This window comes from Podarcis vaucheri, assembly GCF_965113315.1.
Source record: "Podarcis vaucheri genome assembly, chromosome: 2".
Taxonomy (NCBI): Eukaryota; Metazoa; Chordata; class Lepidosauria; order Squamata; family Lacertidae; genus Podarcis; species Podarcis vaucheri.
Genome location: NC_138760.1, coordinates 134,561,604 through 134,581,661, shown reverse-complemented (window position 1 = coordinate 134,581,661; position 20,058 = coordinate 134,561,604). Strand labels below are relative to the sequence as shown.

The window sequence follows — 20,058 nt, the reverse complement described above, 5'->3', positions numbered from 1 at the left end:
TCCTCCCTCAGAGACCCAGAGAGAGGCAAGGGGGGGCGGAAAGGGGGGCAGGGGGGTCTCTCTCTCCTCCCTCAGAGACCCAGAGAGAGGCAAGGGGGGGCGGAAAGGGGGGCAGGGGGGTCTCTCTCTCTCTCCCTCAGAGACCCAGAGAGAGGCAAGGGGGGCGGAAAGGGGGGCAGGGGGGTCTCTCTCTCCTCCCTCAGAGACCCAGAGAGAGGCAAGGGGGACCCTCTTGGGGGGGGCGGAAAGGGGGGCTCGCCCAGAAAGGGGGGGCAGGGGGTCTCTCTCTCCCTCAGAGACCCAGAGAGAGGCAAGGGGGGGCGGAAAGGGGGGCAGGGGGGTCTCTCTCTCTCTCCCTCAGAGACCCAGAGAGAGGCAAGGGGGGGCGGAAAGGGGGGCAGGGGGGTCTCTCTCTCTCTCCCTCAGAGACCCAGAGAGAGGCAAGGGGGGCGGAAAGGGGGGCAGGGGGGTCTCTCTCTCCTCCCTCAGAGACCCAGAGAGAGGCAAGGGGGGAGCAGAAAGGGGGGCAGGGGGGTCTCTCTCTCCTCCCTCAGAGACCCAGAGAGAGGCAAGGGGGGGCGGAAAGGGGGGCAGGGGGGTCTCTCTCTCTCCCTCAGAGACCCAGAGAGAGGCAAGGGGGGCGGAAAGGGGGGCAGGGGGGTCTCTCTCTCCTCCCTCAGAGACCCAGAGAGAGGCAAGGGGGGGCGGAAAGGGGGGCAGGGGGGTCTCTCTCTCCTCCCTCAGAGACCCAGAGAGAGGCAAGGGGGGGCGGAAAGGGGGGCAGGGGGGTCTCTCCTCCCTCAGAGACCCAGAGAGAGGCAAGGGGGGCGGAAAGGGGGGCAGGGGGGTCTCTCTCTCTCCTCCCTCAGAGACCCAGAGAGAGGCAAGGGGGGGCGGAAAGGGGGGCAGGGGGGTCTCTCTCTCCCTCAGAGACCCAGAGAGAGGAAAGGGGTGGCGGAAAGGGGGGGCGGAAAGGGGGGCAGGGGGGTCTCTCTCTCTCTCTCCCTCAGAGACCCAGAGAGAGGCAAGGGGGGCGGAAAGGGGGGCAGGGGGGTCTCTCTCTCCCTCAGAGACCCAGAGAGAGACAAGGGGGGCGGAAAGGGGGGCAGGGGGGTCTCTCTCTCCTCCCTCAGAGACCCAGAGAGAGGCAAGGGGGGCGGAAAGGGGGGCAGGGGGGTCTCTCTCTCCTCCCTCAGAGACCCAGAGAGAGGCAAGGGGGGGCGGAAAGGGGGGCAGGGGGGTCTCTCTCTCTCCCTCAGAGACACAAGGGGGACCCTCTTGGGGGGGAGCGGAAAGGGGGGCAGGGGGGTCTCTCTCTCCCTCAGAGACCCAGAGAGAGGCAAGGGGGGCGGAAAGGGGGGCAGGGGGGTCTCTCCTCCCTCAGAGACCCAGAGAGAGGCAAGGGGGGCGGAAAGGGGGGCAGGGGGGTCTCTCTCTCCTCCCTCAGAGACCCAGAGAGAGGCAAGGGGGGGCGGAAAGGGGGGCAGGGGGGTCTCTCTCTCTCCCTCAGAGACACAAGGGGGACCCTCTTGGGGGGGAGCGGAAAGGGGGGCAGGGGGGTCTCTCTCTCCCTCAGAGACCCAGAGAGAGGCAAGGGGGGCAGAAAGGGGGGCAGGGGGGTCTCTCTCTCCTCCCTCAGAGACCCAGAGAGAGACAAGGGGGGCGGAAAGGGGGGCAGGGGGGTCTCTCTCTCCTCCCTCAGAGACCCAGAGAGAGACAAGGGGGGCAGGGGGGTCTCTCTCTCTCCCTCAGAGACACAAGGGGGACCCTCTTGGGGGGGAGCGGAAAGGGGGGCAGGGGGGTCTCTCTCTCCCTCAGAGACCCAGAGAGAGGCAAGGGGGGCGGAAAGGGGGGCAGGGGGTCTCTCTCTCCCTCAGAGACCCAGAGAGAGGCAAGGGGGACCCTCTTGGGGGGGGCGGAAAGGGGGGCTCGCCCAGAAAGGGGGGGCAGGGGTCTCTCTCTCCCTCAGAGACCCAGAGAGAGGCAAGGGGGGGCGGAAAGGGGGGCAGGGGGGTCTCTCTCTCCTCCCTCAGAGACCCAGAGGGAGGCAAGGGGGGAGCGGAAAGGGGGGCAGGGGGGTCTCTCTCTCCTCCCTCAGAGACCCAGAGAGAGACAAGGGGGGCGGAAAGGGGGGCAGGGGGGTCTCTCTCTCCTCCCTCAGAGACCCAGAGAGAGGCAAGGGGGGAGCGGAAAGGGGGGCAGGGGGGTCTCTCTCTCCTCCCTCAGAGACCCAGAGAGAGACAAGGGGGGCGGAAAGGGGGGCAGGGGGGTCTCTCTCTCCTCCCTCAGAGACCCAGAGAGAGACAAGGGGGGCGGAAAGGGGGGCAGGGGGGTCTCTCCTCCCTCAGAGACCCAGAGAGAGACAAGGGGGGCGGAAAGGGGGGCAGGGGGTCTCTCTCTCCCTCAGAGACCCAGAGAGAGGCAAGGGGGACCCTCTTGGGGGGGGCGGAAAGGGGGGCTCGCCCAGAAAGGGGGGGCAGGGGTCTCTCTCTCCCTCAGAGACCCAGAGAGAGGCAAGGGGGGGCGGAAAGGGGGGCAGGGGGGTCTCTCTCTCCTCCCTCAGAGACCCAGAGAGAGGCAAGGGGGGAGCGGAAAGGGGGGCAGGGGGGTCTCTCTCTCCTCCCTCAGAGACCCAGAGAGAGACAAGGGGGGCGGAAAGGGGGGCAGGGGGGTCTCTCTCTCCTCCCTCAGAGACCCAGAGAGAGGCAAGGGGGGAGCGGAAAGGGGGGCAGGGGGGTCTCTCTCTCCTCCCTCAGAGACCCAGAGAGAGACAAGGGGGGCGGAAAGGGGGGCAGGGGGGTCTCTCTCTCCTCCCTCAGAGACCCAGAGAGAGACAAGGGGGGCGGAAAGGGGGGCAGGGGGGTCTCTCTCTCCTCCCTCAGAGACCCAGAGAGAGACAAGGGGGGCGGAAAGGGGGGCAGGGGGGTCTCTCTCTCCTCCCTCAGAGACCCAGAGAGAGGCAAGGGGGGAGCGGAAAGGGGGGCAGGGGGGTCTCTCTCTCCTCCCTCAGAGACCCAGAGAGAGACAAGGGGGGCGGAAAGGGGGGCAGGGGGGTCTCTCTCTCCTCCCTCAGAGACCCAGAGAGAGACAAGGGGGGCGGAAAGGGGGGCAGGGGGGTCTCTCTCTCCTCCCTCAGAGACCCAGAGAGAGACAAGGGGGGCGGAAAGGGGGGCAGGGGGGTCTCTCTCTCCTCCCTCAGAGACCCAGATGTAGCACCCTGCTTGTGGTTAACGCTTAGCTGGAATGAAATATTCAACGCAGCAATAGAGAAATTAAAATAATAATTTATTTGTCAGACAAATAAATGAGAGGCACAGTGGTATATGGTTACCAAGCTCTGGCCTGGCCTCCTGCCATTATGGCCAGCACTTATATTCCCTTAATCCAGCCCCCTTTGCTCCTCCTGTGGCTGCCTCTGTCCAATCAGCCTGGTTGAAATTCCTATTGGCTGATTGCTAGAACCAATCACAAAAAGATACACCCATATCCTCCTGTCCTTATATGGAACACAAAGAGCTATATATTGTTACATCTATAAATGACAAATAAGTAGTAATATATCTTACATGTGTCTCAACAAGGAATCTTAATTACCAGCTCACCTCTTGCCCTCCTTGCCCTATTTCCTTCTAAAACAAATGGTTAATCTTAAATTTTTATCTTAAACATATGTCAAGGATCTTGAGTTTCACATCAACATTGAAAGATCTCCTTCATTTGAAGGTTTCTAAACAAATGTCTGACAACTAATATATCAGGACTGCTCAGGACGGCGTCTCTTGTCTAGCAAGGGGGGCAAGACTGGTGGCTGACTTAATTTCAAAATACAACTCTTAGAACTATATGAAATCTAGCATTTCTTAAATCCTTTGCATAATTACATTTAAGACAATATATTTAATACATAACATAGGTAGCCTTTTAAAAGGAATAAGGCCTTTGTAAAGTAAAAAGGAACTCAGTAAAAAAAACAGCTTCAAAAGAAGCCTCTCCAGTTTACAACCCCTCCTTCAGCCAGCTGCTTTTCCCATTAGAAAAAAAGACTTGCCAGCTAGATGCTTCCCCATTTGGTCTTGGCCTTTTAACCTTAGAAAGAAGATCTGGGTCATTTACTGGGAGGCACATTGATATTATTTTACTATTTACCAACTATTAATTATGTTTATCTCTGCCTTTTTTATCTTCTGTAACATGTAGGGTCAGTGTCCTGTAATTTCAGCTTTTACGACTGTCAGGGGTTTAGGAGCAGAGGCAAGGGCAAGGGAGGAAACAGAGAGCGAAGGGGAGGAGGCAGAAGAAAAGATGAGTGATGACGACGACCCGAGATCTCCGAGTCTTTCCAGTGAATCAGAGGATTCACAGAAAGGAGCACCAGTGGCCAGGGCAAGGGGGGAGTCTAGGGGGGCACCCCAGGAAGATAGAGCCAGAGGGGACTCAGAGGAGAGCAGTTGGAAATCGGGACCAGCGTCACCGCCAGAGAGCAGGGAAGAGGAAGGGAGCCAGGGGGCAAGCGCTGGCAGCTCACCACAGGAGGGAGGGCATGAGTCAGGAGTGGCCACACCTCCATCGGGGAGCGAAGAAACGGTTAAGAGGAAAGTGGAAGGTTGGGCGCGCGCGCCAAGTTCAAATGCAGAGGAAGGCGGCGCAGTAAGCAGCCCGGAAAGGGAGCCAGGTCCTAAAGCCCGGCGCAAGGAGGCAGGAGGGTCCGGGTCAGCGTCAGAAGAATCCCGGAAGGAAGAAGCCCCGGGGGGTAGAGGGACCCAGAGGAGGACAGTCAGGCGGAAAAGGTGGAGCAGGGCTAGGATATTAAGTTGGTGCGCACGGGGCGGAGACTCAGACGGAGCTTCGTCGATCTAGCTACTAGACGTAGAGTTGCGCGCAGCAGCGTGAGAATGGAAACTGTAATTCAATAAAGACTTTTACTTAATGATCGCTGGCTAGCGTGATCCTCTGTGAGCTAGGATCTTCAAGCAGCTCTGACAGTAAGCTCCGTCCCCAAATTGTGGGCATCTACAGCCCCGAGGAGGGGAGAGAAACAGGTGCCTACTAGTGAGCTCACGAACAGCAGACGACATGACGGCTGAGCAGCAGATAGAGGAACTCAGAAAAGCAGTGGCACAACTGAATGCCGAGGCTCTCGCATCCAGGAAGAGAGAGGAGGAGGCAGCTGCCGCCTGCAGGGATCTCCAGGTCAGGTTAGACGTGCTGACGAAGCAGACACCCCGGCAGGAGGGAATTGGGTTGGCGAGACGAACAGGCGGGCTGGTCTCTCACTTCGATGGGAACCTGCAACAGTATCCCAACTTTAGAGCAGATGTACTGTGCGCACTGCAACTGCTGCATAAAGACTTTAGAGATGAGCAAGAGAGAGTGGGATTCATCATGTCCCATTTGCATGGGGATGCTAAAGCATGGCTACGCAATTTATGGAGAGATAAGGATCCGGCGCTCCAGAATGCAGATGCCTTTATTAAAGCGATGGATGGGTGTTTTTTATCAAGTATTGACGTGGATCTTGCCCGGAAGGAGGTGCATGGGCTAAGACAAGGGAGGGCCAGCGTCAGACAGTACCATGCCCGCTTTTTCGCCTTGGTCAGTGCCCTGGAATGGGACAGAGATTCGGCCCCGGTAAGAGACCTCTTTTGGGAGGGGCTGCACAGCTCGATTAAAGATGAGATCGCGAGGGGGGAGAGACCCCGAACCACCCAGGAGGTCGTTCAGAGGGCACTGGCAGTGGGGGTGAGGCTGGAAGAACGTCCGTGGAGCAGGGACGAAGGGCGTGGAGGGCGCGAACCAGCCAGGGGCCCCTCCTTCCTTCCCAGAGAAGCAGCGCGGGCGCAATCCACGCCTCCGCCAGGAGGAGGAGCCGAACCTATGGAGGTTGGAGGTGCAAGGGCTCAGTCAGCAACCAGAGCCCTAGCACCGGCAGCAGTGAAAGCGAAGCCTCCTAGAGGGAACAGGAAGTGTTACGTCTGTGAGGAGCCAGGGCATATGGCGAAAGAGTGTCCCCAGAGGCTCCACAAGCTCACTGCAGCCTCAGCAATGGTGACTGCAGCAACGCAGCAAGGAGGACCACAGCAGGGAAACGAAGCAGTCTGGCTGGAGGAAGAGGCCCTGGGGCCCAGCCAGACGTGTTAGTGACGCAGTCCCCAGAGATTTTACAGCCCGTGAACCCCCTCCCGCCCAAACCAGTGGTGAGGCTCACCGCATCTCTCCAGCTGCCCAATGGAATCACCATGGACGTGCCAATTACCGTCGACTCGGGCAGCAACGCGGACTTTATAGGGCAGGAGTTTGTCGACAAGCACGCTATACAGTTGCTGCCGGCCACACTGCCCCTGCAGGTTGTCACAGTGGATGGCAGGGAGTTGCTAGGGGGGCAAGTGGTGAAGCAGACGCCGCCAATGGCGATGCGACTTGGGAATCACAAAGAAATCATCAGCTTCAATGTCACTCAACTATCGGATACGCCCATTGTATTGGGAATGAGTTGGCTGGACAAGCACAGCCCGACGCTGGCTTGGTACCAGAGGCAGCTGATCTTCGGCTCTTCCTTTTGTGCTGAACACTGCATCGTGCCCCGGCAGGAAGGAGAGGAAGAGGAGTCACAGCTGCTGCTAGGCACGCTGCAAGCGATTCCCCACAAGTACACAGAATTTTTGGAAGTTTTCTGCGAGAAGGAGGCGGACAGGCTACCCCCTCACAGACCATATGACTGCAAAATTGACCTGCTGCCGGGGGCGGCGCTGCCTAAAGGGAAACTGTATTCCATGTCTGAGGACGAGCTGCAGGAACTCAAAGCGTTCATAGATCATAATTTGGAGCGCGGTTTCATCCGAGAGTCCAAGGCAGCGGGGGGCAGTCCTGTATTCTTTGTTAAAAAGCGAGACACGCCCCAAAAAAGACTGGTCGTGGACTATCGCATTTTAAACAATGGGACCAAGCCGTCGGACTTCCCCATGCCCCGAATCGACGACCTCCTGGCGAAGGTGCGGAAGGGAAAAGTGTTCACCAAGTTAGACCTGCGAGGGGCGTACAACCTCATTCGCATGTGGGAGGGAGATGAGTGGAAGACGGCCATGTTCACGCCACTGGGTACCTACGAATACAGAGTTATGCCTTTTGGATTGCAAAATGGCTCCCACGTTTTTCAAGCTTTCATGCATCACGTGTTGGCGGGACTTCTCTACAAGACGTGCGTCTGTTTCTTAGATGACATCCTGATCTTTTCGGAATCGCAGCAGGAGCATGACAGACACGTCAAGGAAGTGCTGACCAGACTAAAGCAACATAGGCTCTACGCCAAGCTGGAGAAGTGCCAATTTGACGTGACGGAGGTGGATTTTCTGGGCTACAAGTTGTCTGACAAGGGGCTCGCCATGGACAGCGCCAAGGTTCGAGCGGTATTGGATTGGAAGAGTCCACGCAACCGGAAAGAGGTCCAAAGGTTTGTCGGCTTTGCGAACTTCTATCGCAAGTTTATCAAGGGCTTCGCTATGCAGACAGCGGCCATCACAGACACGCTTAGCTCCAAGAAGAAGAAGTTCGTTTGGACAGAGGAGGCGGAGCAGTCCTTTCAGGCACTCAAGCGTCTCTTCGCGTCGGAAGAGCAGCTGCTTCACGTCAACCCCAGCAGGCCGATGAGGGTGGAGACAGACGCCTCGGACAGAGCCGTGGGGGCGGTCCTGCTGCAAAAGGACCAGCAGGGGGTGTGGCGGCCGGGAGCGTTTTACTCCAGGAAGCTCAGCAAGTCCGAGCAGAACTACACCATCTGGGACAGGGAGTTGCTGGCCATTCATGCAGCGTTCAAAGCGTGGAGGCACTTCCTGATCGGCGCCAAGCACACGGTGCAGGTTTGCACGGACCACAAGAATCTGGAGCACTGGCGCACGGCACAGTTCCTAAACCAGAGGCAGATACGTTGGGCTGAGTTTTTTGCGAACTTCGACTTCCGCATAGAGTATGTCCCGGGGGACACTAACATCATGGCGGACGCCCTCTCCCGTAAGCCACAGTATCTGGAGGACGCAACGCCAGCGGCCGCCATGCACATCTTCGCACCAACAGTATGGGCGTGCGCCGCGGCCACCTTGGACCTGGAGGCGGTGCGGCGAGCGTTGCAGGATGACTCCTTCGCGCAAGCAAAGATGGCAGAGGTGCAAAGGGGCAAGGCTGAGGCCGACGGTTTCCAGCTACGAGATGGATTGCTCATCCGTAAAGGGGCCATCTACGTACCGGGAGACGACCTTCGCGCCAAGGTGCTGCAGCAGCTGCACGACGCGCCCACGGCCGGGCACTTTGGCAAGGAGAAGACGGTGGAATTGGTAGCCAGGGATTTCTGGTGGCCTGGAATGAGAGGGGAGGTCGCAGACTACGTGGCGAGGTGTGACACCTGCCAGAGGGCCAAACCAGTGCACAGACCGCCGGCAGGACTGTTGGAACCGCTGCAAACTCCGGTCGAACCTTGGGAAAGGGTGGCTCTGGACTTTGTCACAGATCTGCCCAGCTCGAGGGGCAAGACGGCAGTGCTGGTGGTGGTGGACCTGTTTTCCAAGATGGCACATTTCATTCCGTGTGCGAAGGTGGCCACGGCGGAGCAAACCGCCAAACTGTTCATAGACCACGTGTTCAAGGTTCACGGTCTGCCGCGGTCTATTCTGTCCGACCGCGGGCGGCAGTTCATCTCGAATTTCTGGCAGAAGCTGATGGGCTTCCTAAACGTCAAGATCAACCTGGCGTCGGCGAGACACCCGCAGACCAACGGGCAAGCGGAGCGGGTCAATGCCATCATGCAGCAGTACCTGAGATGCTATGCGAATCAACAGCCTGCGACGTGGGTAGATTACCTGCCGCTTGCCGAGTTCGCCTACAACAACACGAAGCACGTGTCCACGGGGGTCACGCCGTTCTTTGCCAACAACGGGAGGCACCCCAGAACCTTCCCGGGACTGGAAAGAATGGGGGAGGGGGAGCCGCAGACAGCAGATGCGTTCGCGTCGGAGCTGCAGGAAGTCCACGATCAGCTGAGGCGCCACCTGGTGCTGGCAAAACACGCATACAAGGTACAAGCGGACAGGCACAGAAGGGTTGGCGAAGAGCTCCACGTGGGAGACTGGGTCTGGTTAGCAGCCCACGCAGTGCCGGCCAGGTCGTTGGCCAAGAAGAAACTAGGGCATAAACAACTGGGGCCCTACCAAGTCGAAGAGCAGGTCAACCCGGTAGCTTTCAGACTGGCACTTCCGGAGGGTTCCAGAATGCATCCGGTGTTCCACAGATCGGTGCTCACTCCCTACAAGGCACCGCACAGGTTCCAGGAACCCGGAACGGCGCCGAGTCCGGTCAGAGACAGAACGGGGCACGCGGGAGTGGCACAGAAGGAGCGCATCAATGACGTCACGGAGATTTTGGACTCCAGATGGGGGGAAGAGGGGGTAGAATACTTTCTCGCCAAGGAGGGCACCCCGGCCAGTGCGAACAGCTGGGTGCCGGGCTACGCCTTGGACGAACCTCTACTCAAAGACGAGTTTCATGCCCTCTTCCCACATAGACCTATGCCAGCAGACTTTTTCGACGACTGGCTTTTCACGCCCACGCTTTCGGCCAGCACTTTCCGGGGGTTCGACTCGGACGAGGACCCGACACAAGACATCCGTTCCCCGGAGGGGTCACCCTCAGGATCTGCATCAGAACCCTCGTATTGGTGGGACGATAGACCAGAGGAGCAGTTCCGCAGAAGGTGGCTGGAAGGCCCAGGACGAGCAACGCCGCCAGGAGGAAGTGAGGGAGAGACGGACATGGACGTTTTCGGGGACGACCCTGGTTTCGAGCACGGCGGCACAGAGATGGAAGCGGAGGTGACCGTCGTCGACGAGAGCAGGGACGGAGACCCGCGAGACTTCAGATGGAGGCCCGCCACGGGAAGCGAACGATATCCGACGTTCGTCCCTTTGCAACAGCAGACCCCAGCTCCAGCACCGGAAGGAGGGGAGGGGGGAATGGGGGGCTTCGAGGGGGGGATGGATGTCAGGGGTTTAGGAGCAGAGGCAAGGGCAAGGGAGGAAACAGAGAGCGAAGGGGAGGAGGCAGAAGAAAAGATGAGTGATGACGACGACCCGAGATCTCCGAGTCTTTCCAGTGAATCAGAGGATTCACAGAAAGGAGCACCAGTGGCCAGGGCAAGGGGGGAGTCTAGGGGGGCACCCCAGGAAGATAGAGCCAGAGGGGACTCAGAGGAGAGCAGTTGGAAATCGGGACCAGCGTCACCGCCAGAGAGCAGGGAAGAGGAAGGGAGCCAGGGGGCAAGCGCTGGCAGCTCACCACAGGAGGGAGGGCATGAGTCAGGAGTGGCCACACCTCCATCGGGGAGCGAAGAAACGGTTAAGAGGAAAGTGGAAGGTTGGGCGCGCGCGCCAAGTTCAAATGCAGAGGAAGGCGGCGCAGTAAGCAGCCCGGAAAGGGAGCCAGGTCCTAAAGCCCGGCGCAAGGAGGCAGGAGGGTCCGGGTCAGCGTCAGAAGAATCCCGGAAGGAAGAAGCCCCGGGGGGTAGAGGGACCCAGAGGAGGACAGTCAGGCGGAAAAGGTGGAGCAGGGCTAGGATATTAAGTTGGTGCGCACGGGGCGGAGACTCAGACGGAGCTTCGTCGATCTAGCTACTAGACGTAGAGTTGCGCGCAGCAGCGTGAGAATGGAAACTGTAATTCAATAAAGACTTTTACTTAATGATCGCTGGCTAGCGTGATCCTCTGTGAGCTAGGATCTTCAAGCAGCTCTGACAACGACTTTGAGAATTGTTTTCTGCTATAAATCAAGGGGCCCCTTGTCTAGGAAAAACATTGCCAGTGTTTTCTTAAGCAGCTGGTCTGCCTGGCATGTAACTTTTGAAAATCTTTAAGCTCTCTTTAATATACAAGCCCTGATCAAACATTAATAAAATGCAGGCTTATGCCTGATGCCTCATTCCCCCCTTTCAAGCTCAAGGACCTTCATCCCAAGTGTCCTTGATAGCTTGACCTTCATCATGTTCCTGAGGTAAAGCTCTGTATAGGGCCATGATATGAGGTAGAGTTTCATTTGAAACCATCTTGCTAATTGTACTTCTAAAACATGAAATGATACATGGCATCATACATAAAACCATTACCACTACTGTCAAGAAAAACAAGCAAGACAATAGTATCCCTTTGAGTCCTGTGACATTAGGTAACCAATTGGTGAGCCATCCCATATCCCATCCTTCCCATGTTTGTACTGGGACATGTGCTATATTCTCCATCTTTGTGGCCAACACACGGATTGCCTCACCATTATCTGAAATGTTAAAGCAACAGGCATTCCCTGTCAAGTTCAAGACTCCACATAGGCCTCCCTGCTTGGCAAGTACATAATCCATTCCCATTTTCAGCTGCAAAATGGCGGCTCTACTTTCATCCAACTGTTGTGCAATAAGTCTCAAACTCTGGGCCGTTGCATTGGTTACAAGTTCCACTACTGCTTGCAATCGAATTATTCTGTTTAGATTATAAATAGGATCCCGTGCCCCTTGTATGAGCTCACCAGGATTCCAGGAGGCAGGATCATAATAGGCTATAATGCGCTCTGGTGGCCAATCATCAGTACCGCTCCAACTTTGGGTACTTCCTCCTGCTATACGAGAAATATCAGCGTTTCTTCGTGTTCGCTTGGCCAAATTAGTGGGCATAATCCACATTGGTGGTAATACCCATCCCAGGAAACAAGTCCCACTCCATTTGGAGGGGAGTTTCTTGTATGCCCATTCTCCACATATCCACCACAACCATCTGGTCTGAGGTTTTTGGTACGTGGAGTACAGAAGGCGAAATAACAAAAGAGGTAGAGAGTTCACAGTGCAGTATGTTAGATTGCCTTTTTCTGTCACAGTTATGTTCCATACCACTTTCCATGCATGAATAAAAGGAGGTGCACAGGGCAAGGCATTCCGAGTTCGATAGGTAGTACCGTGTGCCCAGGTATTCTTAATATTATCCCAAGTATAGCGACAATGAGAAGAGCCTATCATAGTAGAATCAGCTGCATCTGATGATTTATGTACACAGAATTCCCCTTGTACAGGTATAACTCGTATTGGTTTAGTTGAGTTCCATCCGGGGAAATTCTGTATTTCTGTTTGTTGTGGTATTTCGCTTACCATACCAATGGCATCTAATGGTATCGGTAATAAGGGCATACCTCCCTCTGAATCATCTGGCCCAAGAGAGCAAACAAGGCAATTGGTCCTATTTGCAACATTGGCTACCATCTCAGCTAAACCTACCCACATATTGTGGTCATGGCGGAATCCATATTTAGTCAATTTGGTCAGATTCAAGGACCCTTCCCCTTTCCAAGGGATCAGGATTAATAATAAAATCATGTTGATGTCTAGCATATGCATTCCTTCCACAAAAGATTACCTTATTGTGATAGCAGATAAATATTAGTCCCAATATAATTCCCCCAGTGACAGAAATGGGGAACCACCAAGACCAAAACATATATCCCGAGGATCCCCAATGAGTAATATCTCTGATAATTGTTCCACAAGGGGGGGGCAGTCAATTAATTGTATAAGAGAATCTTTCCTTTCACAATCGCTGGTTCTGATGCTCCTCAAGCTTCAGGCGTGCGCAGGTCAGCCAGCTTCCAGGTTGTGGCTGCAGCAGGCCGGTCGTCTAATGTTGCCCGTTAACCAACACAGGCTCCTCAAGTGCATCAAATACTCTTCTGAGAGGGGCTAGTACGTGATCTTTCTCTTCGCTTTGCTCTAGGGGCCTCAAATCATAGGGGATGGTATTTGTCCCAAGGCGTTCTTTTAGCAGCCTTATACGCCTGGCTGTATTGCTTGCTGACCGATTAAGGTCTCCCTGTAACTTCTGTAATAATTCTCTAGGACTTGGATGTACAGGAGTTTGGGGTAGGCAATCAGTTATTCCACTAAAAGAGACTGTAGATGGAGTTCTACTGGGACTCACAGGTGGAATAACCACTTCTGCTTGGGCTTTATTATAGGCCTCCAATGCCTCCTGAAGATATTTATCATAATCTATCAAGGAATCAAGTTCTGTGACTCCAGCCCCATTATTCATTCCACTTTCTTGCCTTGGGGTTACAACTGGTGGAGTGTTTGGATTAGGCTCCCTTCGATGTGGAGCATAGGGTGGAGGTGGAAGCAGCTCTTCCTCTGGTCCCTCAAAAATGGGTTTGAGTTTATTTGGCAAGATTCCTTTCCTAGCTTCGGCTTTTACAGCCAATAATTTGCATCGTTGGACTTTGCATTCCCTTATCCATGGAGGATTTTTATTTAATGTGCTCAGCCAAGAATCTATATATGAAAATTGTTCTGGGCACCCTCCAGTTTCTTTGGCGATGTTAGACCAAAGTTTGCTTACTAAATTTATATCAAAGGTTCCTTGAGATGGCCATTCAGTATTTTGCTTCGGCCACTCTAATTCACATAACGTTCTCAGGCGCTCTGGCGTCATTTTGACTCCATATGCCCATGAGAAGGCTTTCTTAAAATTACTTAACATGCATTCAAGAGGTGTATTTCCCCCCTTTGAACCCCCAACTCCCATTGTATGGCCCTGTGAAGTATCCACTCAGTCACTCACACACACACTTCGTGAGTTTCCTTGCTCAGTGAAGTCGCCTTACTGAGAACCGAAGTACTACCCACTCCACACTCAGGTCAGCTACAGATTGCTCTGTACTTTCATACAATGCGCTAGATACTTCACCACACACTACCTCCCATTCTTCCCTTTTCCCCCACCAGACCACCATCTGATATACCCAACCACCTAGCGTACTCAGTTCCCACTTACTGAGACGCAGAAGTTTGATCAAGACTTCTCTTCCTCCCAATTAATTGGAGGGCCAAAAATCCCTTTGTGCACTTACCCTTGGTTGGTTCCGTTTCCCCCCGGTCCGTCGCCGCCAGTGAGCAGGGTATCAGACAGATGAGACTTCTGCGTTCCCCCTGGAAAAATTTACCAGTGCGCGCTGGGTAAGCAGTTTAGAGATCCTCTCTCTTGTACCCTGCCCAGTAGGGCGAAGGGGCTGCGTTCCAGCAGACCACTTATCCAAGTCGCAGGCACCATAAAATGTAGCACCCTGCTTGTGGTTAACGCTTAGCTGGAATGAAATATTCAACGCAGCAATAGAGAAATTAAAATAATAATTTATTTGTCAGACAAATAAATGAGAGGCACAGTGGTATATGGTTACCAAGCTCTGGCCTGGCCTCCTGCCATTATGGCCAGCACTTATATTCCCTTAATCCAGCCCCCTTTGCTCCTCCTGTGGCTGCCTCTGTCCAATCAGCCTGGTTGAAATTCCTATTGGCTGATTGCTAGAACCAATCACAAAAAGATACACCCATATCCTCCTGTCCTTATATGGAACACAAAGAGCTATATATTGTTACATCTATAAATGACAAATAAGTAGTAATATATCTTACATGTGTCTCAACAAGGAATCTTAATTACCAGCTCACCTCTTGCCCTCCTTGCCCTATTTCCTTCTAAAACAAATGGTTAATCTTAAATTTTTATCTTAAACATATGTCAAGGATCTTGAGTTTCACATCAACATTGAAAGATCTCCTTCATTTGAAGGTTTCTAAACAAATGTCTGACAACTAATATATCAGGACTGCTCAGGACGGCGTCTCTTGTCTAGCAAGGGGGGCAAGACTGGTGGCTGACTTAATTTCAAAATACAACTCTTAGAACTATATGAAATCTAGCATTTCTTAAATCCTTTGCATAATTACATTTAAGACAATATATTTAATACATAACATAGGTAGCCTTTTAAAAGGAATAAGGCCTTTGTAAAGTAAAAAGGAACTCAGTAAAAAAACAGCTTCAAAAGAAGCCTCTCCAGTTTACAACCCCTCCTTCAGCCAGCTGCTTTTCCCATTAGAAAAAAAGACTTGCCAGCTAGATGCTTCCCCATTTGGTCTTGGCCTTTTAACCTTAGAAAGAAGATCTGGGTCATTTACTGGGAGGCACATTGATATTATTTTACTATTTACCAACTATTAATTATGTTTATCTCTGCCTTTTTTATCTTCTGTAACATGTAGGGTCAGTGTCCTGTAATTTCAGCTTTTACGACTTTGAGAATTGTTTTCTGCTATAAATCAAGGGGCCCCTTGTCTAGGAAAAACATTGCCAGTGTTTTCTTAAGCAGCTGGTCTGCCTGGCATGTAACTTTTGAAAATCTTTAAGCTCTCTTTAATATACAAGCCCTGATCAAACATTAATAAAATGCAGGCTTATGCCTGATGCCTCACAGAGAGAGACAAGGGGGGCGGAAAGGGGGGCAGGGGGGTCTCTCTCTCCTCCCTCAGAGACCCAGAGAGAGGCAAGGGGGGCGGAAAGGGGGGCAGGGGGGTCTCTCTCTCCTCCCTCAGAGACCCAGAGAGAGACAAGGGGGGCGGAAAGGGGGGGCAGGGGGTCTCTCTCTCCTCCCTCAGAGACCCAGAGAGAGGCAAGGGGGGCGGAAAGGGGGGCAGGGGGGTCTCTCTCTCCCTCAGAGACACAGAGAGAGGCAAGGGGGGAGCGGAAAGGGGGGCAGGGGGTCTCTCTCTCTCCTCCCTCAGAGACACAAGGGGGACCCTCTTGGGGGGGGGCGGAAAGGGGGGCTCGCCCAGAAAGGGGGGCAGGGGGGTCTCTCTCTCTCCTCCCTCAGAGACACAAGGGGGACCCTCTTGGGGGGGGCGGAAAGGGGGGCAGGGGGGTCTCTCTCTCTCCCTCAGAGACCCAGAGAGAGGCAAGGGGGGGCGGAAAGGGGGGGCAGGGGGGTCTCTCTCTCTCTCTCCCTCAGAGACCCAGAGAGAGGCAAGGGGGGGCGGAAAGGGGGGCAGGGGGGTCTCTCTCTCTCTCTCCCTCAGAGACCCAGAGAGAGGCAAGGGGGGGCGGAAAGGGGGGCAGGGGGGTCTCTCTCTCTCTCTCTCTCTCCCTCAGAGACACAAGGGGGACCCTCTTGGGGGGGAGCGGAAAGGGGGGCAGGGGGGTCTCTCTCTCCCTCAGAGACACAAGGGGGACCCTCTGGGGGGGAGCGGAAAGGGGGGCAGGGGGGTCTCTCTCTCTCCCTCAGAGACACAGAGAGAGACAAGGGGGGAGCGGAAAGGGGGGCTCTCCCAGAAAGGGGGGGCAGGGGGGTCTCTCTCTCTCTCCCTCAGAGACACAAGGGGGACCCAGAAAGGGGGGCAGGGGGGTCTCTCTCTCTCTCCTCCCTCAGAGACACAAGGGGGACCCTCTTGGGGGGAGCGGAAAGGGGGTCTCTCCCAGAAAGGGGGGCAGGGGGGTCTCTCCCTTGTCGCAGGAAACCCCCCCATCATTCAGTTTGTACAAACGTCACACACACTCACACACACTACAAACGCTGCGCTTCTGTTATAAGTTCATAGAAAATCCACCATACATCGGATCTGCACTGGTCCACTTTTATTTGACTCCATGAAGGAAGGACTACAAAATGGGGAAGGTTTGATACAGGGCAGCCATAATCCCTTCACCATCCCAGCACATCCACAGGAGCCCTGCCCAGTTGCTATGCCAACCCTGATAATCCCAGACAGAAGACCATCAAGATCACAAGATCACCTGGCTTGAGAGCAGTACATGTGAAAAGGATCCAGGAGTCTTGGTTGACCACAAACTTGACATGAGCCAACAGTGTGACGCGGCAGCTAAAAAAGCCAATGCAATTCTGGGCTGCATCAATAGGAGTATAGCATCTAGATCAAGGGAAGTAATAGTGCCACTGTATTCTGCTCTGGTCAGACCACACCTGGAGTACTGTGTCCAGTTCTGGGCACCACAGTTCAAGAAGGACACTGACAAACTGGAACGTGTCCAGAGGAGGGCAACCAAAATGGTCAAAGGCCTGGAAACGATGCCTTATGAGGAATGGCTAAGGGAGCTGGGCATGTTTAGCCTGGAGAAGAGGAGGTTAAGGGGTGATATGATAGCCATGTTCAAATATATAAAAGGATGTCACATAGAGGAGGGAGAAAGGTTGTTTTCTGCTGCTCCAGAGAAGCGGACACGGAGCAATGGATCCAAACTACAAGAAAGAAGATTCCTCTAAACATTAGGAAGAACGTCCTGACAGTAAGAGCTGTTTGACAGTGGAATTTGCTGCCAAGGAGTGTGGTGGAGTCTCCTACTTTGGAGGTCTTTAAGCAGACGCTTGACAACCATATGTCAGGAGTGCTCTGACGGTGTTTCCTGCTTGGCAGGGGGTAGGACTCGATGGCCCTTGTGGTCTCTTCCAACTCTAGGATTCTATGATTCTACAAAGAACCTGCATATGGGAGTGGATTCAGCATGGACTGAAACAAAGGACAATGATCAGCTCTTCCCTCTGGGGGCAGGAAACTGGAAACTCCCCTTTGTCTCCTGGAAGTGACTCATGGGAAGGGGGAAAGGGGGAACCAGCCAGGTGACAGGACACTCAGGTTACCACCACAACTCCTCCCTCAACCCCTCCTTTCTGTGATGTATGGATGATGTTTCTGGGAGTGGGCTTGACCTAGAGGGTGGGAATTTCAAAAGTTTTTAGAAGGCCTTGTACACCATTTTTCTGTGTCCTTTTTCTCCTGCAAGTGGGGGGAGCACCCTGTTGCAACAGTTCAATAAAGGCCAAGCCTACAGGCTGCTGTTTTGCTCCAATTACAGATAGGTAGCCGTGTTGGTCTGCCATAGTCAAAATAAAAAAAAATCCTCCCAGTAGCACCTTAAAGACCAACTAAGTTAGTTCTTGGTATGAGCTTTCGTATGCATGCACACTTCTTCAGATACACAGATGCACACTTCTTCAGATACATATTCTGTGTATCTGAAGAAGTGTGCATGCACACGAAAGCTCATACCAAGAACTAACTTAGTTGGTCTTTAAGGTGCTACTGGAAGGAATTTTTTTGTTTTGCTCCAAGTTATCCTGGTTGTTGTCTTTGTTTTTGTCCAAGGGAGCCCACGGATTTTTCCGTTAACACCCTCACAACCCCATTGCGTTCCTCTCACGGTGGAAGGTGTGGGAGAAAAGAGATGACCCTGCCTGCCTTCCAAGGCTGAGGTTTGGACAGACACCCAATGAAGGGGGGCCCTCCGAAGAATGGTTGATCTGGACAACCTGAGTTGTGGAGAATAATCCCTCAGAGGCTCCTTTCCTTGCTAGTGTTACAACTAAGTGTTAGAAGTCGATTGTGAGCCTGGAAAGAGGGAGAGATTTACAGTTGAGAGGTGACTTGAGATAATGTTACGGAAATTACGGGGGGGCATATTTAAAGTTAAATGTTACAAATATTACGCCTGAATGTATCCTTTCAACTTGACAGCCTTCGTCTGCCCCCAAAATGGGCCAAGACCTCTGTTCCTCTCCTTTAGGCTGATACGGACTGAGGGGGGGGTGCCTATTTCCCCCCTCCTTCTTGACTGTCCGAGGCGATGACCTCAAGGGTGCCACCGCACACCCACCCTCAAACCCCTCCACCGTTGCACAAGCACCACACTATCCCCCAGACCCTTTCCCGAGCGAAATAAGCTCGAATATATATATATATTCCCTATGCTTTCCTATGCCTATCTGCGCTCCATACTTAGAACGAGTAGACCGAGTGTTTCCCTTCTCCGCTTATTCCTATGGCCGCGTTTTGGCCAATCACAGCCATGCATTCGTCTTGCAGGAGCTAGCTCAGGGAGCTCTTGCACGCCTCATTTAACCTCCTGACGAGCTGCTGACGGCCCCCCACGGCGAGAACAATAGAACCGAAACTCCCGACCTCGTAAAACTGTCAAACCCCTGTTACAATGTATCCATTTCTACAAGAATGGATACATTCTGCTTCCGCTTTTGATCTAAGCTACGGAACAGGCTGAGAGCCATAAGAACCTTTCAAAATTCATATAAAATCAACCACAGCTCCAATTTTCTCGCTCTTGGTGTCATTCGACTCAGTTTCCCCAGGACTCCATGATGTTACCCGACTCCATAATCCCTGAGACGGCAAGTCACGTACACAGGAGCTCCTTAATCCCGTCAGATCGTTCTGCCCAGCCCTTCCTCCAGGCAATACCAGGTGGTAGACGGTGCATATCAGTAACCCATTGTCCCACCGCCACCGGTACTCATGAAATGTATATTCGTGTATGACCCTCGCTCTGCATATTCCACCCCTCCCTTCCCTCAAATGTAAATCAGTGTAACCCCACCTTTCCCTGAGATATTCATGACGTGTGTAATGTATTCATGATGTAACCCACGAAACATGACCTTCCCATAATGTATTCATGACGTTTCTTGCACTGTATTCTGGGTCATGGAGGGAACTTTTAAAAGTTTGTGTCACCCCATACTCGGGGTTCAATGCCATTTTGAACCTGTTGCGCAATAAACTCGGATCTTCGTAGTTTGCTCCTGTGTCCGGCTGAGTTCCTTTTTTTTTCCTCCGCAAGGACCCGCGGACCTAGTCCGACGAGCCGGGTGGCTGTGCAACTCCGCACCCGGAATTTTCCGTAACAGTTTGGCGCCCGAACAGGGACTTGAGCGGTTCTCCCGGGTGTTGACCGGGGGCCCCGAAATCTTCAGCCGGCTCCAGGCCGTTTTGCCTGGGAAGACCCTTTTGGACCTCCGGCCATCTCCCGGGCGGTAATCGGAAGTCCCAGGAATTCAGCCGGGGAGCAAAGGGATCCAGCCGGCTTATTCGTCGATCCCGGGATCGGAACGTCTTAGAAGACGCGTGAGTATAAGGAAAAGGGAAAATCCAGTGCACTGGTGGGAAGGGGTGGAAGTCTCCTGGCAACCGAATTCTCTGCCCTCCTCTCTATCGTTTCTTCTCACCTGTCTCCTGGTCCAAGGGACAAGAGAGATCGTGGACCACCGCTCAACCCGAAAAGGGGGGTTCTGAGCTCTATCTCCTTTTCTCAAATTCTCCAGCCAGCCGCACCGATTGAGAGTCCGAAAGTAAGACGGAGAGACCCGGCTTGGAAAGACAGCCGACTCTCTGCAACGGGCATCTCAGTCGAA

At 53.9% G+C, this 20,058-nt stretch overlaps 1 protein-coding gene across 1 annotated transcript in view; it reads right to left on the bottom strand.

Moving 5' to 3' along the window:
• Positions 1-20,058, bottom strand: part of LOC309525753 (uncharacterized protein) — a 400,379-nt gene that overhangs the window by 42,242 nt on the left and 338,079 nt on the right. The window lies entirely within an intron of this gene.